The sequence below is a fragment of the Phalangium opilio genome, unplaced genomic scaffold (assembly GCF_054372755.1).
Source record: "Phalangium opilio isolate 3A_F unplaced genomic scaffold, DU_Popi_V2 ptg000031l_1, whole genome shotgun sequence".
Lineage (NCBI taxonomy): Eukaryota > Metazoa > Arthropoda > Arachnida > Opiliones > Phalangiidae > Phalangium > Phalangium opilio.
In genome coordinates, this window is record NW_028324158.1 from 2,334,756 (window position 1) to 2,350,601 (window position 15,846).

The following is a 15,846-nucleotide window of genomic DNA, read 5'->3' on the forward strand; positions in this document are numbered from 1 at the left end:
TATATACAGTATGGAAATCGTCGTAGCTGAATCATGACTCTTGTAAATCTCCTTCTCTCTGCCTAAAAAGAATTTTCTGCTTTCTCTTTCGCAGATAGCTCCGAAATGCTATGAGGAAATTCTAATGAAAAAAGGAAGGTACTTAAGCTTTTTCCGAGAAATGAAGCTTAATCCAAGGGTATTAATTTCTTAATCCTATATTAATCATGGGCTACCAATAAAGATTAGAGCCCGACTATTGTCTATACTATAATCGCCACTGACCTATCTTTAATCTACATAACTGCATGAATACGAACAGGAATCTGTCGTCCACCGTTCTAGACTTACGTTATCTAGGGGTTGGTACTGGTTAATATGAACCGATTTTCTTTACAATTTTGTAACTAATTTTTGGGTGGCTCGAATTCCAAAATTTTAACAGGGCTATCAGTTTGAAGATTGATCATCAAGTATTACCCTAAAAATGAACCTAATATTGCACGAATACTTGAATGAACGATACGGACTTAAATACATACCAACTCGGACTAATCAACTTAAGTTAATGACTATTTTAGGTGTTGCGTAATACAATACCTTCGCGGGATAAGCTTTAGCAACAGTTACAATAACAACACTCTAACAAACTTCAGATAGATCAAATTTTCCTCAATAAAATCGATTTTAAAATTTATTGTTTCGATTAGGAATTCGATTTAAAAATAAGGTCGGAAAAAAACCAAATCAAAACTGCAAATGTGACGTTTCAAGGTTATTTAGAATCATTTACAGTAGTGTAGACAACCTTGGTTCAGATAATATGAACTTCAAAATACATCACTGTAAAAAAGATTCAAATTTCGAATCTTTAGCAAAGGTTTCAAGTTTGTTGTAAGAGGGCCGTAGCTACTACTTCTTCTTGGACTTGTAGCGCGAAATAAAGTTAGCTGTTATGCTAGGTATTGAAAAAACTATGATTTATCAACAAATCATTAAACATTTTGACTCATATTGTTTTAAACAATTTCCACTTGTCAAATCTCCGTAAGATGCATGAAATTACTTATTCGTAACTTTCCCTCCTAGGACCTAGGCATAGACCTACCTAGGTAGTTAAACGTAATTTTTATTCCTCCCGTTTGATAATTATTAGTGTTCACATTTGTGTCCAGTGTTCAATAATAATAATAATAATAATAATAATGTTTATTGCGTGCAAATAAACGGTACATAGGTTTGACCTGCAAGTATTTGCACGGGGGGGGGGTAATAATTTAAAGGTGAGGAGTGGAATTGAACAATCATTTACAGATTGATAAAAAATAAAAGAAAATGAAAACATACATTAAAAATATACATTAAAGGTCCTAAAAATTTTACAGATGAATTTCTTTTAGGGATAATTTACCCTTGTCAAAAAGATCTACACGAGAGCCGTATTTGTTATAATTTTTCATCATTCTGCTCATGGGCTCTATTGAGGTTATGTTAGGTTGGAATATTCTGTTGTTCCTTTGACGAGTTTTCTTGTTAGGAACGTTTAAATTAATTTTTTCTAACAGAAAGGAGCAGTCTATATAATTTCTGTTTAGTTTTTGCAGGAATGCGATATCCAATTTGATAAGGGTTTCTCTGATGGTATCTAATTTTAATTTATCTAGGATCGTCTTGTGTGAGGCTTTGGATTGAAAATAATATTTATAATAATTTAGGAACTTATTCTGTATCCGTTCAAGTTTAGATAATTGGTATTCACTGCAGCCACTGTACAGCAGGCCTCCAAAAATTAGTTTTGGTTTAACAAGTGTCAGGTAAAGTTTTATAAAGCAGGTTGGTGAATTTATGTCTTTGGCGATTTTAAGGCATAAACCTAGCTTTTTATGACAATCAGTTAAGGTATTTTTAACCTGTGCAATGAAATTTAGTTTTTTATCAAAAATTACTCCCAAGTCCCTTATGGTTTCAACTCTGTTGAGACTTTTACCACTTAATTTGTAATTATACGTAATTTGAGTTTTCCTTCTAATGAATGACATTATAAATGTTTTGTCATTGTTGATGGGTATATTGTTTTGGATGCACCAATTATTAAGATTTAAGAGATCGGCTTCGAGTTTCTCGCAGTCCGACTCGGTCGATATGGAATTCCCAAGTTTATTATCATCAGCAAATTGGAAGATTTTCGAGTGATTAATTTGAGACGGTACATCGGCTGTGTAAATATTAAATAGTAATGGGCCTAGCGATGACCCCTGTGGAACGCCACATGTTACTTTGTATGTGACATTGGTTTTTTGCCCATTGATTTTTAGGGTACTTGTGCGGTTGCTTAAGTAGCTTTTAATCCACTCTAACAATTTTCCCGACAGGCCGTAGTATTCTAGTTTTTGAATTAGCACTCTGTGTGAGACCCTGTCAAACGCTTTGGACAGGTCGACATATATTATGTCAACCTGTCCCCCCCTTCGATAATGGGCGCTAGGTATTGCAATGTGCTTAGAAGATTAGTTTCGATGGATCTTCCTTTTACGAAGCCATGTTGGCTTTCCGGAAGATTCACCTTAATTCATGTGTATAATTTAGAACTCATTATCATGTCAAATACCATGCTTAAACTGTTTAGTAGGGAGATTGGTCGATAGTTAGAAGAATCTCCCTGATGCCCCTTTTTAAATATGGGTGTTACTAGTGCCGCTTTCCATGTTGAGGGAAAGAAACCTAGCTCCAGGGAGAGATTGTATATTCTCGCAAGTGCAGGGGACAGCAGATCACTACAGCCCTTGATAATAAAGTTTGGGATTCCATCGACGCCTGAAGACAATTTTGGTTTAAGTTTCTTAATTGTATTTTTAATTTCAACGTCTGTTATTATGGTGTTGAAGAATTCTCTTTGAATCTTGCAATTCGGGGAAAATTCGAAATCATGCGAATTGTCATTCGCAATATTAGAAAAAATGTCGCGAAACTCACTGGCTATTTCGTCATTGTTCACAAGTAGTTCGTCTCCTTTCTTCAGTGTTATGTATTTTTTGAATTCTTTGGATTTTTTATTTACATAGGACCAAAAGGTTTTTGGGTCATTTTTAACACTAGTGCATATTTTAGAGGAAAAATTCTGCTTGTCGCGTTTTAATAGATGTTTCACTGTTTGCCTAATGGCTTTATATTTTAGTCGATCCTGGGGGTTTTTAGTTCTTTTAAATTTTTTATGGTAGTAATTTTTATTTTTTAAACTTTTAATTAGCGCGGGAGAGAACCAGTTTGGATAGTTTTTGTTAATAGTGGTTTTCGATTTCGTATATTTAGGGATACATTTGGTTATTGCGGTTTGTATATTATCTGTTAAGAACTGCACAGCAAAATTTAGATCATTGGACATGTAGATAGGTTTCCAGTTAATTGTCTTCATTGTATTGTATAGTTTTAGGTAGTCTCCTTGCTTGTAATTAAGGTTAGCAGATATCCTTTCTTCTAAGTTTTGGTCTATTGATTCGTTTGTTTCATATTGCACTAAGAGGGTAGGGTGGTACTTGTCAATTGGGACCAAGGGATCTACCTCAGTATCTATTCTACATTTGTGATTATTGGTGAGACAAAGATCAAGGATGTCATTTTTATAGTTTTTAGTTGTATTTATCTGTTTAAGATTGTTCATATTTGACAGTTCAAAAATTTGTTTAGCTTTTTTCTTTGTATTATGGTTGCAAAAATCCAGTGTCCAATCCCTCCAGTCTACAAGGGGAAGATTGAAATCTCCCAGCAACATAATATCACCCTTGAATTTTAGTAAATTATTTTTAAGGGTAGTATTAAGAAGTTCGTAAGATGTGATGGAGGTGTGTGGTGGGAGGTAGATGCAGCCTAGCAGGAGATTTTTATATTTATTTAATCGAACCTCAATCCAGACTGCTTCAAAATGGCATTCGAGGTCGGTTCGCCGGATTACCTTAAAGTTGTTCTTTATAGCAATGAGAGCACCACCACCGCGTCGATGTGATGCGCGGTCAGAGCGAAAGACAGTGTAATTGTTTGGGAAATAGTCCGTACTGCTGTGGCTGTTGTTTAACCAAGTTTCGGTAAGACATATTATGTCTAGATCTGTTTCTATCAAATTATTAAAAAATTTATTCGCTTTGCTTCGCAGACCTCTTGTATTCTGGTAGTATATATCTATCTGCTTAGTTTGATTAGGCATGATCCTCTTCAGTAGTGCCTCCTAAATTTTCGTTCCTTGCTTCGGCTACTTCTTGTGTAGTCTTGAATTTCTGATTTTCGTATAGGGGACCTCTAAATTCGGTTATTAAACAGTTCTCTGGGAAATTACTAGGATCGCTTAATTTGTCAAATTCCTCGTCGCTGGAAGTGACATAAAAAGAGGAGTAGTAACCCTTTATCCGTGTGTTTAGACGTATTCATTCTATTGTTTTTAGATCATTTTCAAATTGAATTGTTTCCTTGAGCTGCTCTGCGGAGGCATCTGTCGGTAGCCTTGATATAAAGAGGGCTCGTTTTCTGGGTTCCTTTTTGGGTTTTGAGATACATTTAATTGAATCAGATTTTTTAGTTCCTGTTTGTATTGGTTTTTTTTCTTTGCTTTTTGTTGTTAATTTTTTGAAGGGATCTGTGTTTGTTTGACGTTTTCGTTTATCAAGCTGGAATATTCCCGGGGATTTTTTACGACACGATCGGGATTTCCCAGAATATATCCCATAGGTCTATTACTTGTGTTGAAATCTGATGATATACTTCGGGGAATAGCGCTTCTACTTAGAATATCCGCGTTTTGCCTTACTATAAAAGTGTTTTGTTCCTTGAGGCTTTTGACCTCTTTCTGAAGTTCCGTAACAGTTTCAACTAATAATGAAATAGAGGTCAACACATTGTCCATAATGTTTTCTTTGGTTCTGTAGAGACTATTTGTTTTAAAGAATTCATTTAGACTGTTCATAAGATCGTTAGTGGTATAGGTATCTTCATTCTCTAGGCTTTTGTCAGGGTCAGTTTCGCTTTCGCTTTCGCTTTCAAGGTCAACATCGTCGGTGTTAGTAAATTCAATAAGGGAATTGTCGTCTCTTTTCATGAGGCAAGGCTTACATTTGTATTTACTTTGTTTTCCATTGTAAAGTAGTCCAATTTCTTCATTTGTGGAGGCTCCAAGGCAAATTGCGTGATAATTCGCGTTGCACATTTTACACGGTATTTTAGGTTGGGACGTGGTAATTGCTTTTTTACATATTAAACAATTAGGGTTTCTTTTGGCAGGCTTTTTGCCTGTCGATTGTTTTTTCCCCGCCATTTGCCAAGAAGCGGCAATCAGCGTTTATCTCACTTTAAAACTATACTGATTTAAAACTATACAATATTTAGGGTCAGAGTTGTTCACATTTACCAGCGATTATTCACAATTAGGGTCCTCTAAGGTGTTTCGGAAATAGGATTTCGCGCAAAATTTTAAAGAGGTAAAAAGCAGAAAACATAGTTAATAGTGTCTAAAGAATCATATTTCATGTCCTGAAAGTTTCAGTTGTCTAACGCAAGTGGACCTGAAGTTATTCAAAGATGTGTAAAAGTGTTCACAGTTACCAGTACCAACCCCTGTGCTGGTTTTTTCATGATATGGAATTTTGATGGGCAATGTTTAGAAAAACAATTTTAACGAGGAGAATCCTTCGTTCTACTTAGAGGAAGCGTATTTGACACTGATCAGTTCATTTCACTGTGAACCCGGTCAGGAAATAGTGGCAGGTACACTCTGATTTATCCGAATGAAGGACATAATCACCCCTGGACATAATCCCCCATTAGAAAAGAAAAGGACATAATCCCCCGGACAATTTCCCCCCGAATGGATGCCGAAGACAAAATACCCCCAGTCCTAGGACAAATTCCCCCCAATAAATGTAAAAAATAATATTTTGGAAAAGGCGTACCTTTGTTGGTCGCTATAATTTCCATGGTTAAATGAGCAAGTGTTAAAATATGCATTGTCATTTATAGAAATCTTAAAAAATATTCCGCCTATAACTATAGGCCAGTCTCTAAAGGGAGGGAAATCTCAATATTTTAAAAAGTAACGTTACTAAGGAAGAAAATAAATGTAAAATTAATATTTTGGAAAAGGCGTACCATTGCTACAATATTTCCAAAATATTACTAACCTAACCTAACCTACCCTAACGTAACCCAACCCAACCCAACCCAACCCAACCGAACCCAACCTAACCAAACCTAACCTAACCTAACCCAACCAAACCCAACTGAACCCGAATAAAATCAAAGAATTGTCAAACTGAATGTCAATATTGAATGTCAGTGACACAACCAATTAACAATTCGAAAGCGAAAATTGTTTCGGATTTCCAATTTTTCTCCATTATTCACGCTAATAACTAATTATTAATACGTAAACCTATTTCTGCCCTAGAAAAGAATGAAACTGAACGAAATTATTAGAAATAATTCAAATTATATTTTGATAATACTCACGTACCTTCGGGGAATCGAACCCACCATTCTTATCTCCGCTGTTCAACGCCTTATCCACTACGCCACCAGATCGCTGAGGCTTCCAGTATTTTAGATAATATTGATATTGTATTTTTTATTGTCGTGGGATCATGACCGGGGAATTTTGTCCAGAGGGTGGGGGATTTTGTACTCTTAACTAGGATGGGGGGAAAATGACCGGGGGAATTTTTCTTGAGAGAGGGGGGATTTTGTACGTTTTTAAAAATGGGGGGATTATGACCGGGGATCTTTTGTCTTGGGGGTATTTAGTCCGTATACCGATTTATCCACATACAGGGTGACCACTGAAAATTGTAAATTCCTTTAAAGGAAATATAGGAAATTTATCCTGGAAATATAGGAAAATATAGGAGGAAATTGGCGTAAAATATAGGAGGAAATTGGCGTAAAATATAGGAAGAAATTACTGAAAAAATGGGGTGCATTTCTTTTTGAAAAATGATATCCATACATTAAAAAGTAGGAACCATACTTTTCTTGCAACCAGAACATATCACCTCACATATATGAGCGATAAATTATCACATACTGTTACTATCACAACTATTTCTTTTTGGTTTTTTTAGGAGCCGTTTCAACACCTTTAGGGCTGGTTAAATTTAGGAGCATATGGTGTTTTTTGTTTTAAATTTTGAGTAGCTGCCTGCCTATTAATAGAGTCTAGTTTCGATTGAGCGCTAACATTTTCCTCATGACCACTTCTCAAAAGCATTTGAGCAACTGTTATAGCTCTCATATCTTTTGCGAGAGAAGCGCGCCAAAATTCTAAGCAGGCGATTAAAAAAATACAAGCATCAACTTCCTCAAGGTTTTGCACGAGAAGAGTAGACAATGGCCGCGTTCAGTAACCGGCATCAAAAGCATCGATGATGACATTGATGTCCTACACCACCATCGATTTCATCTTCCCAAACATCGATGCTTTTCCTGATGAGTGTTTCTGAACGCAGCCATTATTTCCCTCAGAATACAGAGGCAGTTTTGAAGAGTTGCATAGCGTCTGTGGACAGTGGTTCAAAAAAAAAATTATTTATGAAGTTATTCTCCAGTTCCCCAGGCGTCGCTATAGCAGTTATGGAAGGATTAGGCACTCCGCGATATTTGAAACACGGTAAAACGCCGATAGTCTCGTCGTATGGATTAGAATTTTCCAATTATAGGAGAATATAGGAATTATCATAAAATTATAGGAGAAAATAGGAAGGACTTAAAAATATAGGAAAAAATAGGAAATATAGGAAGAGTGGTCACCCTGCACATATTATTGGTGATAGTTTTAATTTTTTCCATAGTTTTTTTCGGGGAACGAGATTTCTCGAAGATTCAGACTTACACCACTCATGAACTTTACTTACACTTTTCTAACTATTTTTAATAGAACTGAGTGTCGTTTTGTAACTAGCTCGCGGTAGTTAAGGGTCGATCGTAATAGGGTTATAGCTTCAGAACTTTTGTTCCTTCAGTGCGGCTATAAATGAGTCAGCTTTGGCATTTACTATAACATTAACAGTCATTCTGGAATTTCGTTGAGGTATTTTAACTTTACAATTGAAAAATTAGCAGGCCTCACTAACTTTAGCTCTAAAATACTTTTAAAAAGCATAATTTCCTACTGTTATAATAGGCCTAGGCCTATTAGGCCTAGGTCTATACTAGTAATAAAAAACATCAATATGTTATCGAGGCCTACGGGAATTTGTATATAAAAGGCTACGTAAAATCTTGTACGTCAGAGTAAAGATTGTAACCGCGTGTAACAGATCGAAATATTAATAAATGATATCCTAGCTTGTAGTGGTCCCTGGCTTCAGCAGATTTTCTTCCTAACCATGTAATGGGTCTTCATTAGACTTGTTCTTTAACGGATGGGCTTGGTGTTTCTAAGTGACTCTAATGCTTTCCCATTAAGCTGGCACGAATATTTTATTTGCTCTTCTGAGGCTATTTTTCGTGAAAAAGGTTAAATTTCATCTCAGAGTCGTGTCAGAACGTCGCTTAGTTCAATAAATATATGAAGTAACCATGAAGGAATAAACCATTTCCTTAATTGAAAATAGCCCTTCGTTCTAATAGTAAGCGTTGAATGAACTTTTAGACTTCTGTGCTCTACCCTTTGCAGGAGTAGAGTAGCCTAAAAATTCGGAGGCTCATTCTATTCTATTATACCATTGTATTCAATAGAAGATGTTTAGTAGATGGCATAGCAAACTTTTGAGACTACTGACTCTAGGTCAGGGTACCATGAAGATCATGCAATATGGAAACCTCATTGCATTGATAATGTCTGGGGAACACATTGGTGCTTGTAGAGAAATTAAATGAGTACTTGCAGCGCATTTAATTGCGGAAATAAAATAAACCAAAGTCACGTGTCACAGGACTCACAATCGTGTATCATAACTCTTTGCTTAACAAGAGACACCTTAGAAATTTGTATCTCGGTGTTAGACGGAACTAAATTGAAGTGATCATAGATCAATTAGATGTATTGACATTAACTAGCGCCTGTATACTGTTAACACTTACACGAGAAACTGCTTCAAAGCGATTCAAATCGCTTCCAATGTGAACTGTGAACAAAACTAATAATTTAGGAACTAGTTATAAACGTTGCTGCGCGAACCAAATTGAAGCAGGTTTGGTGGCAAGTTTCTACATTTCACGGTTATATCACATTTGATGAGACTAGTTTTAATTAATTTTTCCAATTGCCTCAGCCAACAGTAATAAGGGAAGGCCTAGCAGACAGAACTAATAGAAGCGTCGTAAAGTGCGAACCGAGGATGTTGAAATCACTTTGAAGCGGTAATAAAGAGGGTTTCAAAACTAGTTGGGCCAGCCAGTTCTGAACCGATTCCCGTGTAATAGAGCAGTGCGCGAGGTTAATTCTCGCGGACATGGTGGCTTTAGGAACTTTACAGAAATTACTCAATTATTTATAATAAAAAAAAACTAAAACTGGTTTAAAAAAGTTTTGAATTATCAACTATCCATTTAGGAGAAAAAGAGAAACAAACAGTAGTGCACACCCCTCTTCCGAGAGAAAAACACTATCCAACCTTTTTTGGGAATTTCCCGAAAAACGTATGGAACCCCTTTTAGGCTTCGAGCGTGCTTAAAGGAAAGGCGGGTGGGGAGAAAAACAAATATAAATCACAATTTTAACTGCAACAACTTATCATTAAACAGCAATTAAAGATGCCTGTTCAGAGAAAATATTTGGGGATAATATTCCTCTTGACTCGGAGCAGTAATAGTTGGTTTTTTCCCTACTTGTTTCACGATGCCGAACCGTTGTTGTGGTGCAGTAGAAATATCCCAAAATTATTTTGTTACAAAACACCAAAAATTACCTAAAATTTAAAAAAAAATAATAATAACGACAAAAGTGGAACTGAATTTGATGAACCAAAACGTCAAAAAAGTTGGGTTTTTGCGACACGTAAGTGGAAGCAAACTGTGTTTCGTATTAAAGCAGTCTACAGCAGAAGGAACTCCCTTTCCATTACATCATTCCTTACACGGTATGCGGAATTTGTGTATTTATTTCTGAAACAAGAAAAATCTCGTGGAAAACGTTCGCGGTACGTTTCCTTAAATTTAATGTGTATTCTTCTTTAATATTTCGCCAACGCTGAGCTAGACGATGTTTACATCGAAAATATTTGCTTTGGTCCCATTGAACCGAATTCCCATTCGACAGAACGCCTTTTTTGTGGTGTCCCATTCGACCGAACGTAGCCAAAAGGTGCGATTTTATTATAATCCCATTGGACCGAAATTCTTTTGAACTGGAAGAAGATATACTGTATGGTTTTGCATTAAATTTATTTTTAATTAATAGGAAAATCTTTTGGAAAAGGTGGCAGCTAATTAATAGGAGAATATTTTAGAAAAGGTGGTAGCTAATTAAAAGGAGAATATTTTGGAAAATGTGGCAGCTAATTAGAAGGAGAATGTTTTGGAAAAGGTTGCAGCTAATTAATAGGAGAATATTTTGGAAAAGGTGTCAGCTTATTAATAGGAGAATGTTTTGGAAAAGGTGGTAGCAAATTAAAAGGAGAATATTTTGGATAATGTGGCAGCTATTTAGTAGGAGAATGTTTTGGAAAATGTGGCAGCTAATTTGTAGGAGAATGTTTTGGAAAAGGTTGCAGCTAATTAATAGGAGAATATTTTGGAAATGGTGGCAGCTAATTAATAGGAAAATCTTTTGGAAAACGTGGCAGCTAATTAATAGGAGAATGTTTTGGAAAAGGTGGTAGCTATTTAAAGGGAGAATATTTTGGAAAAGGTGGTAGCTAATTAAAAGGAGCATATTTTGGAAAAGGTGTCAACGAATTATTGGAACCTAACCTAACCTAACCTAACCCATCCGAAACCAAAAAATTAAAATTTTAATTTTAAGACATTGATGGAACTACCATTAAGACTGTACTTCATTTTAATCACAATTTGTTTATTAATTCTATATATCTCTTGCCTTGAAAGGAATGAAAGTGAGCGTTTTAATTAGTATCACGAAACATTTACGTTTAATATTATTAACTTACCTTTCGGAGATTCGAACCAACAACCTATCGCTTCGCAGTCCAACATCGTATCCACTACACCACCGAATCGCTGACGGCTACAGTGTTTCAAGTTATATTCATGTATTTTTTAGGGGCATATTCGGACGATTGGGATTTCGGTCCATCGGGAATATAGCCATTGGGCTGGAAATCTAAAATCATTGCAGGATTTTCGGTCGAATGGGATTTCGATCCATTGGGAATTCGGTTGAAAGGAACGATACCAAATATTTCATATCCAACAGTCCCCTAAATTCTATCAATTTATCCAGTTTGCGTAAAAATGCTTTTATGTAAATAAACTTTTCCGGCGCTGTTGTTATAAAGTCTAAATTTTTAACATATTACACTCTAAGAAATGGAAGTGTTTTAAAGGTGTTAAAACGGTGTAAACACCGTAAAAACACCCAAAAGAGTGTTTTATTACCTTGAGTTTTTAGAGGCCAATTTAAAGTGTAAATTCGGTGTAAAATAACACTATTAAAACACCGTTCGAAATTAAACATGAAAAATTATATTACTGCTGGTTTCTTAAATAAGGGCTTTCATTTATTTTTCATTAATGTTTTAATATTAAAGTCAATACATACAGTAAAAAATTATTGAAAAACGTACTTGTTAAACCTTTATTTAAAGATGATATTCATGAAAGAAAACAGTTCTATCCTTTAAATAAAATTAACAAAGAAATTGGTAATCTGGCGGTGTTGTACCTTCATAAAGCTATGCTAAGCGTGTTAGGCGACACTCTTACAGGTGTTAAGCGATACTCTTAAAAAACGAGACTAGGTTAGACACTGGCCTCACAGTAGGGCCAGCTTGAGAAGCCAAAGTGGGGCACTTGCTTTTGTGACATGTTTTATCATTATTTTGAGAAAAATTAGAGTACTAAATGGATTTTTTTTTTGTAAAATCTGTAGTGCAAATTAGATTAAACGCGTTTCTGGTGCTCGAAAAACTCTTAATGAAAAGAGATTATTAAATTTAACAAGAACGTCTATATCTACTGCTTGAATATTATAGCCTCCAAAACTAATTTAATACCATATGCATTTGAAAACTTTCTGCCTTTTTCAGAAGTTTATAAACCCGTAAAAATGACTTTATATGCAACAACCCTCGCTTAAAGAGGTATAGTTCTGCATGTGAGAACTTTCCTCCCTATAGGTGATGAAGTTCTCTCAAGGAAGAACCCTGCTATGAATATAGCATTGATTGCTAATAATACTGCGGAATGGCGGATAATCAAAATTTAATTAAACAGGAAAACCATACTCGATATTTGAGTTATGCCTCATGAGTGGTCAAAATGTAGCTACTATAGTGTTTTTTACGTCATCGGTTTTGCTCTTAAGTCTAGGAAAAGTACTAGAATTTCTACTACTATCCTACCAAATAATCTCCCACTCTTAAAGGTGTTACGCGACACTCTTAAAGGTGTGAAGCGACACTCTGAAAGGTGCTATGCCGCACCCTTTAAGGAGTTGCACAACACTAATATGAGAGTAAAAATTCACTTTCAGTGCGATATAAGAGTTAAAAAGGTGTTAAACTGCACCTCTGTTGCACAATTTTATACTTATCTTTGCCACCAATTGCTCAAATAAGTGTTATTAAACCCTTTCAAGGGTGTAAATGAACACCTGTAACGGTGTCAAATTTGGACCCATATAAACTACTTTTAAAGGTGTTAAAGCACACCCCATTTTTTTGAGTGTAAGTGTGATTAAATCCCTTCAGGGGTGTAAATGCACACCTGTAACGGTGTCAAATTTGGACCCATATAAAGTACTTATAAAGGTGTTAAATCACACTCCAATTTCTTAGAGTGCATACCTCAAAGGAGTAAAAGGTTTTACAAATTCTAATAATAAAATGATTTGTGGTCTTTAGTACAAGAGTTGTTATATGGATCAATGTGTTACGGCACATTAAATGCATACGGCTAAAACTGAAGAGCATGAACCCTTTCAGTATGTTGATATAGTGTAGTTTTGTTAAGATAGTAGAGTTAAATCGTCAACTGCAAGGACACGTGTGATGTCAAAGAGTTTATTCCAACAATCTCGAATTTCTAAGAGATTTTTCAAGTGGATGAAAAATAAAAATTACAACATTTTAGAGTTGGTCCATTATACTGTACTTTGGTTTCAAAGACGGACTAAATTTCGTTTAATGAAAATTTAATAGAAAACTTTATTACGTTTTCATCAAACATATTTATGTAGACCTCATTTGGTAAATAGAGGAAGACGTAAACAGAACGTAAGCCTTTATAAGTTCGTATGACAAAAGTTAATCAGTATTTCTCCCTTTCTGTGATTATTAATAAAATGTTTTTATTATTGAATTGAGCGGTGTATTCGTCACTATTAATCGCAATGCAATTTCAAGTATGAACAATTTGGTCGAAATCATATTCCGTTTAGAACTTCACCATAAAGTTTTCGAGACGTTTTTCCTAGCCTTGTCTTAAACCCGACCCAAAACTAAAATTTAAGGGTTTTATATCATTGACATTGACATCACTGTGAATTACAAGATTCCTTTCTTTTGCACAATTGATAAAACAAAGTATAGCGTCGCGCATGCGATTGGATTTTTCTACAACGAATTAAAGGTTAACGAGACATTTCACTCATGACTTTCAAATTACATGTGCAAAAAGGTAGAACGAAACGACTTTCATGTCTTCTATTGTTTTGAACAAATATCACTCTTATATCTTTAAAACTGATTATCTGTTTGTAAAACATGGAATACGGACACACAATTTTCATACGTTCAAATAGCACATGCGAGTAAAGAATAAGTGGATGCTATAGCCAAATTTTACCATACTAGACCTAATGCCTAAAGAGACGTGTAATTCCAAACTCCAAGGTAAATCTTTTTCCATCCTCTTCAATAAAGAGATCTCAATTACAAGCAAGCAACCGACCATCAATGTGAGATTCGCCGTATACCCTAAGAGATTGGCTAACGGAAAGAACAGTTTTTGTGGCCAAAGGAACTGCCCTAATTATAATGGAATTCATCTTCAACCTTATATAACTTGACCCTCACGCTGCGAGAGTCGACCTTTCCAAAGCCTTTTCTTTAGTGTCTCTTAGGATTGTGCTCAAATATATGATAGCTCCCTTTCTAATTGCCTCGGCCAAGCTACCCTACAATTAACGTCATATCGGCCACAATTGGAGGATGGGAGAGTTTGCCGCGAACCTAAACCCTGATAAGAAGTTCGATTTACCGACATTGTACCCTAAACGACGAGAGTCTTCATATACTAGAAGTGCTTTTCAAGCCCTGTTTCGCCTTAGTTTTATCTATTGAAATCTGTAATTGGAAATGAAACTTATGGAGGACAACTTGTAATTAACACGGTTAAGTTTATGTTCACGGGTTCTAATATGGCTTCAGCTTTATATAATTTTAAAACCAATTAACATAGCATACATTTTACTATATCATGAAATTATATATATATATACTTTTGCCATCACTGTAAAAAAGTTTTAAAATCTAAACCCCGCCCACAGATTAATCAAGTCCCTTTACGTGTTACCCGGGTAATAGCGTAAATACCCTTACTCGTGTTCGCGAAAACATTCATGCCTAATTATTGTTCTAACGTGGTTTATTTACTCTTGTTGAAATCTAACGTGAATTAAAAGAAGCTTATTGGAAATTTCCACAAGCTAAAATTTATTATGAGTATTTAACTATATACGTTGAAACATAAGCCGTTTAAATAATCTCGAAGTTATTTTTAATTGGCAATTTGGCAGTAACTTGAAATAGCCTGCTCTACTACATTCATTGCCTTTACTTTTTACCCCTATTAGTACACTATGCTATGAGAGAGCAATTTACTGGGATAGTAGGTTTCAAAAGTTCAAGCGGATAATGCGAAATAAACAAAAGTGCATGATAGTGGGACTGGCGTAAAACATCCAAGTATCAACTTGAAGGACGACGTCATTAAATCGAGGAAAATGCTATAAGCTTTACTTTTGACTTACTTCATCTGTTAAGCTTAAGCAGCTTTTATTTTAAACACCGAGAATGAGCAGCATGTGCATGTGGCCTTTGGAACTAAAAATTATTTTGGTCTTTTTGACGCTGGATGATTTTTTGTATTTCCTCAAGTTTCGTATTGTGAAAAATCTTACCCTCTCGTAAAGTCTATTTGAACATTGGCATAAATATCAGGGAGCAGGGACTATCCTGTGAATAATGCCGGGAAGGTCCAGATGTTTTCCGCAAATGCGTTGCTTCCAATTTTAACGCGAAGTTATGTATCTAGCCCTCGTTCGGTAATAACAAAAAAACGTCCAACTCCTTTTTTACCTACGTGGTAAGAGCTGGGAGTTGTAACTGAAATTTTCGTTTGTATATATTCTATCTGAATGCAAATTCTGGTTTCTTTTCTTCCCAATTCTGTTTGGCCTTTCTTGTCTTCTTCAGTTTTTATGGGTTCTTTTTCTAGAAAAACATTTAATTTCTTAGTTTTTAAATTAACTTATAAAAAATAGTTAGGTACTTTTTAAAAATAATGTCGTAATAGTCTTTATAGACTTCACGATTTATCGCTGTCTGTCACGAATAATGTATAAATTATAACGTTTTGTGAGAAACGGCTTATAAGATGAAAACATTCAAATGGTTAATGAAACCATATTCTCTCAGACTAAAATTCCTAATATTTGTAATAACATTTGAATCTGAGTGCGCAACAGTGCACGTGCTAAGTCAAACACTT

The 15,846-nt window shown here is 35.2% G+C and overlaps 1 long non-coding RNA gene across 1 annotated transcript; it reads right to left on the reverse strand.

Annotated features, from left to right (window-relative positions):
• Window positions 1-10,942: 10,942 nt before the first annotated feature.
• On the reverse strand, window positions 10,943-11,310 carry LOC149687489 (uncharacterized). Its single transcript, XR_016383858.1, has 2 exons — window positions 11,064-11,310; window positions 10,943-10,993 (listed from the first exon to the last, which is right to left on the reverse strand). It is a non-coding gene; the product is annotated as an uncharacterized LOC149687489 (long non-coding RNA).
• Between the last annotated feature and the right edge of the window lie 4,536 nt (window positions 11,311-15,846).